This window comes from Polypterus senegalus, chromosome 3, assembly GCF_016835505.1.
Source record: "Polypterus senegalus isolate Bchr_013 chromosome 3, ASM1683550v1, whole genome shotgun sequence".
Lineage (NCBI taxonomy): Eukaryota > Metazoa > Chordata > Cladistia > Polypteriformes > Polypteridae > Polypterus > Polypterus senegalus.
Window position 1 is genome coordinate 2835884 of NC_053156.1, and position 13698 is coordinate 2849581.

Genomic DNA, 13698 nt, shown 5'->3' on the forward strand with positions numbered 1-13698 from the left:
ACATGAAGATTAACTAGTGGGACCTCTAGGACTATTTCTTAACCTCACGGCTCCGTTCAAAATTAAGATTATGGCTCTAATTTTAACTTAAATTTAGGTTTAAGATTTTGGGGATGAAAAGCCCGGTGGCAGGCTCTGGCACACTTATCCCGACAATAATAACTCTTAAGAAGAACTCTTCCATTTTTCACTAAAATAGTCTCAAAATAGTGTTCAAAATATATCTAAAATGTGTTAATTCTGCAATAAAAAAAAAAAAATCAAGTATACAGCAGGAGGTTCAAATAAAATGCCCTTGCTGTCCAACAAAAATGGCAAAAAAACATTATTGTACATTTAAAAATACACTACATAAAAAGACCTAAAAAGTTATGAATCTAAAATTAAATTAAGGTATAAAACAAATTTTTAAGATATACTTATCTTTTCAGAGGAGTAAAAAAAGTTAAGGGTTTAACATCAGGGCCCTGAAAATAATTTAAGTTGAGGCTTTAGGTTTAGAGACTAAAATTAGGATTGTAGTGGGGGGTCAAACCATAAAAAATGGGAAGGGTTAAGATAAAGTTTTAGGGTTAGCGGAAGGACAAGGGCAGAGGAAGGTTAAATTAAGGATTATCACATGAGAAGAGGAAACAAAACTAAGCAATCCACCCAATCGTGACCAGCCAAGAACGTCAAAAGGCTGAAGCCTCCACCGCAGTCAGACCAAGCAGATTATCCTTCATTTTCTCTCCGTAGGAGTATTAACTAAAACATTTGGAATGTTAAAGGATATCTGCAAAGGTGTTGATTCTTCTAAAGACTCATTCTATTCAAGATTGTTTGTTCGAGGGGCATGTGATAAATATACAAAGTAGCATTTGGGAAACTCCGTTTAAAGGCTGTAATAACCTGAGCAAGATCTGCTGTCTGGTCCTCAGTCATATCCTTATATCCTGCCATCAGAATTATCTTCACAGATTAAGGACAAGGATTCAATTTTCCAGCAAAGAGGTATGATTTCTAAACTTCAAATTTTGCACTACTTCTGTTTGTACGCCCACATAATTAAAATGTAACTGCATAAAGTTGACATCTGCCAGGACAACATGATTCTGAGAATCTCAGCTGGCAATCCACAATATCCAGAGAAAAATTAAGTGTTTTTAATTAAAACTCTTTAATTAAAAATTAGAATTCACCGCCTACAATATTTGAAGGTGTAAAACAAAAACGTGTGGCTACTGCAGGAACTTGTGCATGTCCAGTCCTTGACGTTTCATATTTAATCTACTCTGTTTTATAAAACCAATGTTTATTTTACATGTTATATATTTCCACACTCAAAGTGAAACAAGACAAACATGGTAAGAAAAATGTGCGTTTCCAAAGCCCTACTAATCCACACACAAACTTACAATAACTTCCTAGTTCCCATAACTCCTGCTACCCAGCACCCCTTCTTAAATTAATATCCAATTAGAACCAAATCATTATCTACCTCTATTCTTTATATAAACTAATCTTGAACTACAAATATATTTAACATAATTTCAATTTAACTGAACGTAAAAACAATACAGTAATCCCTCCTCGATCGCGGGGGTTGTGTTACAGAACCCCCTGCGATAGATGAAATCTGCGAAGTAGAAACCATATGTTTGTATGGTTATTTTTATATATTTTAAACCCTGAGCACTGCGATAAAGCAGCATTTTGTAGAGGAGCGTCCGTATCCTCTAGGCAAACAGCCTCTGTGCAAACAGCCCCTCTGCTCACAACCCTCCGTCAGGCAGAGAGAGTGAGAGAGACAGAAAAGTAGAGTTGTGTCGTTCACGAACGAATCGATTCTTTTGAACGGCTCATAAACATGAATGATGGGAGCCGAGTCGCGGCTGGGGGGGGGAGCCGTTCTTTCTGTCATTCTTTTTTTCCTATGCGTGTTTCACACAGATGCACACAAATTAGCTCCTCCGCGAGACAGAACAGTCTTGGAGGAGGGGGCGGACCCACACAGGGGGAGGGGCGCACCCAGCAGGGGTGCTACTGCCTAACAATGATGATAGTTGTGCATTAGTGATGTGTCGTTCGGAAACGAGCCGGCTCTAAGAGCCGATGCTTTGAAGCGAACGAGAGGAGCCGATGCCCATCGAGAAGAGCCGAAGCTTCAGCCGCTCCTGCTCAGTTCTGCTGAAAATCCATTCGGCAGGGGCGGGACTATATTTATATGGGCACACAGAACATTGGCTCATAATGCCGGCTTGTTCACGAACGACACATTGGAATAGGATCCTACCATTATGTGAAGGAAGGAAGGGGGACAGACGCTCCGAAGACAGCGATTGTTGGTACAGGCCAGGTACACAGAGCAACACTGTCGCTCTGTGTACCTGTTGCTGCGACAGACGAGGAGCCAGATTTAAATGCAAGTGCATTGTGAAGAAAAAAAGAAGAGTGAAGAAATGAGTGAAAGCCGAAAAAGAAGCAGCATCTGTCTGAATTTCAGTGATACTGGGAACTGCAAAGCTAAGTGCAGAATTTGTAATATGAAAATATCCGTTAGAGCAGGGTCAACAACAAACCTGCACCGACATACAAGAACCTCCCACCCATCCGTGCAACTGGAGGAGAGCGTGCCCTCTCTCCTGCCATCCATTAACCCTGGAAAAGAGCCAAGTACTCCTGCTGCAGTGCTGGTAGGAAGACTTTGCATTGTCGCTACATCGCTCCCCTCAGAAAGAGTCTTCTCAAAAACAGGACAAATAATCACGGAGAGGAGAAATTACATCAGCCCGTCTAAGCTGAAGCATCTGGCATTTCTGAATGCCAACCTCGCCTAAAAACGTTTATTCAAAGAGTCATAGTGTTGTATTGTTGCTGAGTTTGGCCTTTATTTAATTTGTTTGCTGTGGTTTTGTTAAGTTGTTAATTTAAAGCTTTTATTAAAATGTTAAACCATAGTAACTGTGTATTTTTTGTAATGAAAAAATGCATACAAATATGTAATGTCTGAAAACAATAAATAAGAAATTTCTTATACACAAACCATAATTGCTTAATTAGGCTAAAATATAAGCATCCAAGTGATACTAAACGAAGAGCCATTCGGGAGCCGTAAGAGCCGGCTCTTTAAAGGGAGCCAAAGCTTTGAGTTCCCATCAGTACTACAAATCTCACCTCATCATTCCTCCCAGTGATTATTTCCAGGATAAACTGAGATGCCCCCAAGCTGGCGTCTTAAAACTGACTAAATATTTAAAAAGAGCTGTTCTTTTGAACGGCTCTTTGAAAGGAACGGATCGCCAAGATCCGGATCCCCTCAAAGAGCCATAAATCCCATCTCTACAGAAAAGCAAACAATCAAGCACCGCCCAGGAAGCATATCGTATATCATTGAGGAGTTTTAGTTAATACGTAATACATGCTCCGATTGGGTAGCTTCTAAGCCATCTGCCAATAGCATTCCTTGTATGAAATCAACTGGGCAAACAAACTGAGGAAGCATGTACCATAAAATAAAAGACCCATTGTCCGCAGAAATCTGTGAACCAACGAAAAATCCGTGATATATATTTAAATATGCTTACATTTAAAATCCGATGGAGTGAAGCAGCGAAAGTTGAAGCGCGATATAGTGAGGGATCACTGTACAGAATTTGGCTAATACAATATTAGTGTTAGTGAGATGGTATGGTGTTCATCAGTTAAACCCCTTGTTTAGGTTTATTCACCTTCTTAGGTGTGTTCACCTTTCTAAATGTAGAGGTTTGCGCTTTTTTGTATTGGGGATGAAGCCAAAACATCTGAATCTGTAGAGGTAGAAGAAAATCTATTATTTTCACCAGCATTGCCCTGGGAGAGTGGACCATCTGCTAACTGACAAGGGAGTAAAGGCGCATTAAAGGGGGCATTAAAAGATACCTGTTTAAGAGCGGGAGGCAGAGATTGTATAGCTGTAGATAATATCACGGTTTGATGTACTGATGTAATAACAGTCTGTCAGAAACCTGAATAGAAGAAATTCACTTCTATGCCAAAATGGGAGTAAATCAGTCTCCTAAAAAAGTCAAAGGAGAAGCTAATTTATTTTGACATTTTGTTCAAGCATAACCGATGGATTTATGCAATTCTTACATAATTCGTCAATCACACCTTTATAAAATACTGTATCTTCCATATCACCGTAACATTATCCAGATATGTTAATGTATTATTTAAAATTTTTTCAAAGGTTTGAGAGTTAAGTGAATAGGGTTTAAGAAATAAAGGCAATTTATTGACTTGATTCAGCATATCTTTTGGTGAATCTGTTTTGTCTCCAACTTCCAGATGATGAATGGCTTATAGTTAAAGACAGACTGACTTTCTCCACTTTAACTGGCTATAAGGTTGAAGGGGTTAAGTTTAGGGTTTGTGGAGTTGAAAGAGACATTCTAAAAATTAAGGTTGAGTTAAAGGGTAGGAAATAATGAAAGATTATTAAAATTTAGAAAACCACTAATGTAATGTGTGTCTAGCCGAGTCCAGGACCAAATGTTTGGGGTTACTCGTAAATCTAACCAGTTGCATATCTGGATTTGGAAAATCATTAGAAATTTGCATGATTACCCTAGTCACTGTTGACCAAAATTTTAAGGCTTAGGAATATCACTCCCTTATCTGCCCCTGGATCAAGCAAGTTTTTGACCTTATTCTGTGCAACCTGAATTGTTGAGGTACACAAAGTGCTTTTATTAGAAAATCACTGTTATAAAAAAGGATCCTAAGTTACTTTCATACAGAAAATCCTTATTTCCTATACATAAATGAACTAACAACCTCATAAACAGAAAACATATCAAAAATAAACAAAAGAATTACATAAATATATTGTGTATACATTAAATGTCATCTAAAAACTATGGGCTGAATAAAGATAAAAGGTACCATACACCATGAGCCATGGTGACTAAAAAAAGTCCTAGTCTTAAAAACTTCAAAGCCTTTAAAAAAAAAGGCTGTTTTAAAAAAAAACAAAAAAAAAAACAGGAGAAGCAAAGAAGAACAAATATTCTGACCGTAGACAAAAAAGCAGAATCAAATCAAAAAAGAATTCCATTCCTAACATTTCAATTTTATCAAATCTTCATCAGAGGAACAGAATGTCTAACCTCTCCCTGGAAGACATTTTTATATCTGCCTCCAGGTAATTAGGTCGCAGGTGGTCTAACTAGGTGAAAGGGTCAGAGGTTTATGCAATTCGAGAATTGGACAACTGGGAAGGTTAGGCTTAGGGTAGGTGATAAAGCCATAAAGGCACGTACTGGCACACTTGGTTCCCTAATAAAACTATTATTATTTTTTAGCTCTATTCTACTACCCACTAAAATGTAAATTAATTCTTAAATAGTGACTAAAATTCTTTTTTTTTAAAAAAGTTTATAAATCTTTCTTAATAAAATTTTAAATAATAACAATTAAATCCGTTTTAATAAAATTAATCGTAAAATTACTATTTTTAAACTGATGTTAAGGAGGTCTAGGATAGCCCAATCACATCTATCTGGAGATGGGTTTCCTCACACAAAGCAGCCACCGACCTCAATCCTAAAGTTGTATCGATATTGATATACAAAGACTCCACGCCCATCATGAACATGAATGAATGAGAAGGGACTTTCAATGTTCTAATCACCTTTAGGAAATGGTAAGTATCTTTAATATAACTGTAATGCAGTTGTGGCAGTGGGTTTAGAATGCTATTCGATAGGATTCTGAATCACAATCTGAAATAATCAGCCTGACTGCTGAAACCTGAAATGGAATCGGCCAACTTTACAGTGGCTTGTGTATTTTTGATAGCAGATAGAATTTACGTACACTTGGGGGGTATTTTCCGTACGTCGCTTAAATCATCCTAGATTGTTGAGGATTTGCCCTGATCCTGGATCTGTCGGTTTTTCGAAACTCTTGCTGGATGTGTTGTCATAGCAACACATCCAAATGTTCTATGTAAACAAGGATTAGCTCACACACTTAATCAGTGTCCATGCATGGAATTCATTCAGTCATGACTTCGCCGTACATGATTGAGCCACCAATTGATATCAGTACGTAAATTATAAGAAGAGAATTTCATATAGAGAAGGTTTTACGCGATCGGCAAGATCCTTTTTTGCTCTCGGAGGAAATTCTTTTCAAAAGATACTGCTTTAGCCGATGGGGAATATTGTACCTCAAAAATTTATTAGGACCTTATATTCGAAGTCAAACTCGGTGAAGTCGGGCTCTCACAACCACACAGACAGTATCTGTTGCTTTGCGCTTTTTGCAAGCAGCACTTTTTTTTATATACTGTAGACGATGTGGAAAATTTATCTAAAAGTGCAGTTTTTTCAGGCAATTTCTTAAAGTCTGTTTGGCTCTGAAATATTTCCTTCGGGTATTTATAGTGTTTCCTGGACACCTGCGTGTGCAGACAATAAGAGGCGTTTCATGCCATTGCAGGTAGGTAATACACAGGCAAAAACACCCACAGTTCCATGAAGAATCTCATAATCAGCCTAACATTCTCATTACCCAGGATTTCCAAATGTGATTGGGGCACATGGGACTGATCAGAGTGGAGTTTGATTTGGAAAATGTACCTTTCCTCCTGATGAATAATCAGACACAGTGTCCTCATCAAATATTTGATCTTTGTTAATATCTCATTGGTCAGACACAGGTTCTAGGGATATGATATTCCTTGCAACTGACCCAACAAAAAAAGAGGGCTATATGGAACATACCTGTGGCACACATTGACGACATATATTTCCAATGACCATCCTTTACCTGAAATGAAGTGACCACTGCATCCTGCCACTGGTTCTGAGGAGGAGCTTCTCCCTGGAATGCCCTCAGAAATAGGGCGATGGGCATTTTGCTGGAGAGCCAATTCTTCTGCAGGAGTTAGGTCTGGACCACATGGACCTCCACCTGTTTTTTGCTTGTCTGCCTTTTTATTAGCTTTAACCCTCAATGGGTCCTTGTAAGAAAGTTACGTTCCAGGTCTTTGGGGTTCAAATTGCACCCCTATTCGTTGGTATATATAATTCAATGGTACCAAGCTCAAATTCAATGAACTAAAGTTAAGATGCGTTTATTAGGTAAGTGCATGATGCATACACAGCTTATGCAGTGAAATAGTGCAGTTAATGGGGTTGCGGCAATGGGGGGGACTGGTCATATAATGCACATTCTGTCTAGCCGACCCCTTCACTGCCGCGATGTAAGTGTCATTTTAATTCCAATGTTCTAATAAGATTGTAAAATATATATTATCACACCTTTTAGATGCAAACGTTTAAGATTTCTGCAAATGACATGTCTAAAGTTATATGCATTTGTCACAAAGTACATTTGATTTATTGACAGAATGTGCTGGACAAGCAGGCCTAGAGCACTTATCACAGAATTTGCGTGTCTTCCTGTCAAACTCACGCGGGCACAGGTGACAACGTCCCTGTGTCTTCTTCATTTTAGCTGGTCTCTCAGTTCCTGCTTCTAGTTCTCCAGAGTCCAGCTCTAGAAGTTGGATTGCATCCATGATCGGTCTTCTGAGCTGGGCTGCATTGTCCAAACGTCTTTTAATCAGTGGCTCGACAAGAGACTCCCCGAGACTCACGATGAACTGGCGACGACGTATCGCTTTGGATGACTTGTTCCAATCAGGGTTATTGCACATCCAGATCACGAAACTGGCAATGGCAGCTGTGTCAAGCATGTTGAAGAACAGGACCATTGGCCACCTGTTGATTTTTCGTTTGCAAGAGTAGATGCAGGCCAAATGATCCATGTTATCTACACCGCTCTTAGTAGCATTATAATGAAGGATGATCTCTGGTTTTTGTTTCAGACCATCAACAGCCTTGTCGTGATGCATTGTCGACAAAAGGATGACCGACTTTCCTTTTTTGGGGACATATGATACCAAAGTTTTGTTGCCATCAAATGCAAAGATCGAAGAAAATTCGTCTCTGTTTTTTGCTATCATGCTCAGAGGAATGTCTCGTTTATTCTTGCGCATCGTTCCTACATAGGTCATACCCTGTGTAAGCAATTCTTCTGTCAGTGCAACGCTTGTAAACAGGTTATCTCCCACTACATTACGACCACTTTTGTACCAAGGTGATACCATTGCTTTCACAACACGTGCACCCTGATCATGATCTCTGACTTCATTCAGTTGCCGCCCAAGATAGACCTCTGCATTCAGTGGATAAGACGAATCAGTTGTCCTCCCAATCCACCTACAATGCAGTTCCTTTAACTTTGCCAACCAATCAGTTAGAATTGAGAAAGCACTCTGGATGGAAACAAAGTCCAGCATAACTCTTTTTTAGGATAACCATGACCTGGATAGCTGAGAATCTCCACAGACTTCTGTCAAAAATTAAGTTTTTTTGGGGGTGCATATTGCACCCCCGATGAAAATATGCCAGCGATAATTGACGTTAACACTTTTTCTATCATTTTATGCATGACCGTATGAAAAACTAGTGCACTTACAATGTCCTAGAGGATAACTGCTGAAATTTTAATAATAACATGGTAGTAGCCATAGAAATGGCCGGGTGGTGCAGAACGTACCCCAAGGAACCATTGAGGGTTAAAGTTAATGTTTTTTATATTATATATGATTCTTTATGTCAACAATTCTTTAAATAGTTATGTACCAATATTTACCAGTTTGAAGTATATTCTTGTACTTTAACCTGTTCCCATGTTCTCACGTTTGATCTGGAATTATGACATATTAAATAATAATTCATCTGACACATAGGAAATGAAACGCTGCTTTCAGTAAGTACAATGCACACACATTTACTTTGTCGGCCACTTTTTGCCAGCTGTCTTTTCTGGTTTGGGCTGCTTTTGCAGTGTACCCCTTGTGCATATTAAATCTTGAAATCCTTCAAGTAACTAACTAGTTTAACTAACTAACACCCACATACAAACACACACACACACACACGCGCACAGCTTATGTGAAAAAAATGCGCCCTTTCTTTCGTCATTTTGTTGCAGCCTATCATGTTTTCTAGACTCCATATATGCGGGCTTTTCACTTAGCGCAGGGCGCGTGCATTCATCTCGGATGATTAGATCCGGCTAGACTAATCTACTATACGGCTGTGTTTGAATAACCGACTTATCCCGGATGAGTTTCACCGGCATTAACTCATCCAAGATCAGGCATCTGATCTCAGATGATTTAAGTGATGTACGGAAAATACCCCCCGGGGGTGTGCACGTCACTTTTCTGACTGTTGTTTTATTCAACATTGACCTTTTTTGTGTTTTTGCTGGCTGCACCAGCTGTGTTGGCCCCCTTATTGTCACCAAGATCCTACTAAAGCCTAAGGTGACGACCCGGGGGCCTGATCTGCTTTAAACTTCTATATTAAAATAATGTTGTCAAGATCCGCCAAGTATCTTCTCTGATGTTCCTCATATTGGCCCTATTTAGCCTATTTTGTTTTCTCATTGCACACCTTGTCAAAGGCGCTATATTAAATTAAAGATTTGCTCCTTTTTATTTCTAGGGAGAAGTCCTTGCAATGGACAAAATAGCAAGCAAGGTAGCGAAGGTCCATCAGAAGGCCGAGATTTTGAAGCTGCAGTGTATTAAAGCATTTTGCATTGACGTGATCAAAGCCGTCTCACATAATCACACTGCGCTGCCACAGGTATGAAACGGACATCACATGACCAGGTCAGATGACCTCCTATGCCTGTCCTCCAGTTTTAAAGTTGCAGCGAGACAGTGTGGTGGTTACTGCAAGTTACAAAGATAACACCAGCGAGTTCAGACTATTTCGTTCCTAATTGCCTTTTCACTGATCTCACTTTAGCATAATCACAAGAACAGTGATATGTGTGAATTATGAGAAAATAGCATATTTCAGTTAAATTGTCTAATTCCTATGAAATACAATCTTAACGTTTTAGTTTGGCTTGGTGATGTGGTTACGTTAAATTGAATTGTTACAGGTTTTATTTACAAAATGGCCTCTTTTTTAGGACAGGCTTTATTTAGCAGTGGACTCTCCTCAATGGCCCGTCAGTGCCATGATGGTATTAAAAATAAAAAGTAATTTTATTCTTGTATTAGCATAAGTAGATATGAAAACTTATAAGCATTAAACTTCATGTAAGCGTTAACACAAATCAGGTATGCCAAGCAAATAGTTAAATAAAGGCACCTGCCATATTTCTTTTTTAATTAAGCTCAGCGTGAAACCACCAATATCTTATTAACCTGAAGAACGGAGAAGGGGGAAGGATAGATAGAGACAGTCTGAGATCGGAGAGTGGGGAACACCTGCAAGTTGAAGGCTGCCTAGAAAATAAGGGGAGCGAAAGATGAATAGTAAAACACGAGGAATATTGGTGGTTTCCATAAGAACTTGAAAGGGACCAGCTGGAGAAAGGAATCGAAATAAGCAGCGAATGAGCTGCCTTGAGCGAGGTCAGGAGGATAAGAAATGATTCCATTAACTGTAACTTTTGGCTTATTCGGGGCTCAGCCCGCGTTATTGATTATTGCAATAAACTAATTACTCTGTTTGCCTCTCTTTCGACTCCTAGAGCCTCCTTTCAAGGTGAGAATCATTGGCGTATTTTACGCTTCCACAATGGTCAGTGAGGACAAAGACCGACAGGCTGAGCCTCTTTCTGTTGGTTAATCCTGTGCTGTCGATTGCTTCCCCTGAGTATAGGTGGTGGGCTACCAAAGACCTTCAGTGCTGCTTTTCTTTTCTGGGGGGAATTTTTTTTCATATGAGCCCACAGATGGACCCATTAGTGTGCCAATGAACAAAACGGAAGCAGCATTGTCACTGAAGCCACCATTGTGGCCCTCGAAGGAGTCATTAAGCTAGGACAGGTGAATAACACGTTTGAGATGATACGTTAGAATTTTAGCAAGCAAGACCAGTGAGGAGCTGACTTAGCAGCATGCAGGGTGCGGTGACCCGTTAAGCTGCAGGACACGCATGATGTCCAGGGGCCTCATGTATAAACGGTGCGTACGCACAGAAATGTTGCATAAGAACTTTTCCACGTTCAAATCGCGATGTATAAAACCTACACTTGGCGTAAAGCCACGCACTTTTCCACGGTATCTCATACCTTGTTGCACGCAAGTTCTCTGCTCGGTTTTGCAGACTGGCGGCACCCAGCGTCAAAGCAATGCTTCTGTTCCTGTGTGGTTACACCTTATTTTCCTGACGTGGCTTTATAAATATACTGAAACTAACCGCATATTGTTTATTAGTGTAACGCATCTGATTGTAATTAACTTGTAACAATATAACGATCCAGGGAACAGCCATAGTATTCCAAATACCATAACTGCTTTAGTGTTGTTACTCTCACTGCACCTTCTTCTTCTTTCAGCTGCTCCCGTTAGGAGTTGCCACAGCGGATCATCTATTTCCATATTACTCTCACTGCAGCACTCGGAGTATTTATATCACTGTATCTGAGTGTGAATCACAGCAGCAGCTGATCGGAAAGAGAATTATCGATATACAGTTTCATGGACACGCTACCTCAGCCACGGCAAAACGTTTCAAAGCCTTTCCTGTATGGACGCGTATTTACATATGATGACGATATCATTTTTAAGGTGAAATGCAGCAAAATATGTTTATAATATACAGATAAAACTTTAACTTCATTTAAATAATCTATATTCTTCACTGGGAGTGTCGTGAAGGATATAATAATTAAACATGTACTACGAAGATATTTCCATGTTCCTTAAACGTTTTGAAGAATCGGCGCTAAGCTTACAGATGGCTTAACTTCTATTACAGAGCTGATTGTGTGGTGATTGGGTATTTGGGAAAAGAAAAGCACTGACTGCAGTGACGGCTACACCAATATATATTGAATATAAAACAGAAAGAGAAAATAACGACACAGCTAAAAATGCAGCGACAAATTTCGGCAAAAGTTAAATGCTTGTGTCATGAGCACGAGGCGGCTATGCAGTGTCTGCAACGGACGTGGCCATCCACCGTGCATAAGATACCTTACTGACATTGGCGGCGAAGGAGCCACCGATTCTTCCTCTGCCCAGTGCCACCACAAGCCTAGAGCCACCCCTGAGTACTGCTGCAATAAATTATTTCATCGGAAGGTCGCACACAATCACTGCGCCATGAAAGCCATGTTTAATAACGTGCTTTAACTCCTATCATCATAAAAATGATATCACGTATACATCTCTGTATTTTAGTTATTCAGAGAGCTGTAATATCACGAATGTCATGGATTCTGTGTCCTGTTGGAGGAAGAGAGCCGGTTTAAGAAGCACGTAGTGATTCACACACATAGAGCACATAGAAGATCAAATACAAAACAAAGCATTTAACGTGCTACTTTAATTACGATGTGATTTGAGAAACTGGTTAATTAAATGATTTTAAGATGAAGTTTATGATGGTCTACTTTAATGACAAAATAAACTACGTGATAAAGTGGAAATGTCGAGATTGAAGTTGACATTTCGTGCTTTTTCCCCACTGTGTGCCTTTTTTTCTCTGTACCCTAATAAGCTTTCATATGACACTCAGACAGTGGGCTACAACGCCTTTTCACGGCTACTTTGATATGTGACTTCTTTTTTATTTCCGGCACTGTGCGATTTTGTGAAAGTGAGCTTTCAAGTTTCTCCAACACGCTATGTCACTCGATCAACTTCCTTTTGTTGATTATACCACAGTTTGTTTGAACAAATAGTTTATTTGAGCAAATAGTATGTTTTTCCTTTGCCTCCACTTGGTATTCGCTGAAATTCTTATATTTTCCCCTGTGCTTTTCCCATTGTCTTTTCACAGAAGGCTGAGCTTAAGGGCGATTTATATTCATTTGCATATTCAAAGAGGCGTAATTCTGGGAGGAGTTGGGGCGCTACATAAAGCGCTGCACAGCGCTACTTTTCATGCTGATCGGGATTTATGTAGCGAAGAATGTGGAAGTTGGAATACGCACAGATTCCTGCATCTGGATTTTTCTGTGTGAAAGCGATTTCGGCTTTTGTGCTTACGCCATGTTATAGTGTGAGTGAGTTCTACGACGGCGTTATACATGAGGCCCCTGGCCTGTAAGGAGACGCAGCCCGCAGACACAATATGCTTGACTGGGGACTACGAATTTGAACTTCACCCAAGATTGACTGCTTATTTAGCCTATTTTGTTTTCTCATTGCACACCTTGTCAAAGGCGCTATATTAAATTAAAGATTTGCTCCTTTTTATTTCTAGGGAGAAGTCCTTGCAATGGACAAAATAGCAAGCAAGGTAGCGAAGGTCCATCAGAAGGCCGAGATTTTGAAGCTGCAGTGTATTAAAGCATTTTGCATTGACGTGATCAAAGCCGTCTCACATAATCACACTGCGCGCGTCACAGGTATGAAACGGACATCACATGACCAGGTCAGATGACCTCCTATGCCTGTCCTCCAGTTTTAAAGTTGCAGCGAGACAGTGTGGTGGTTACTGCAAGTTACAAAGATAACACCAGCGAGTTCAGACTATTTCGTTCCTAATTGCCTTTTCACTGATCTCACTTTAGCATAATCACAAGAACAGTGATATGTGTGAATTATGAGAAAATAGCATATTTCAGTTAAATTGTCTAATTCCTATGAAATACAATCTTAACGTTTTAGTTTGGCTTGGTGAT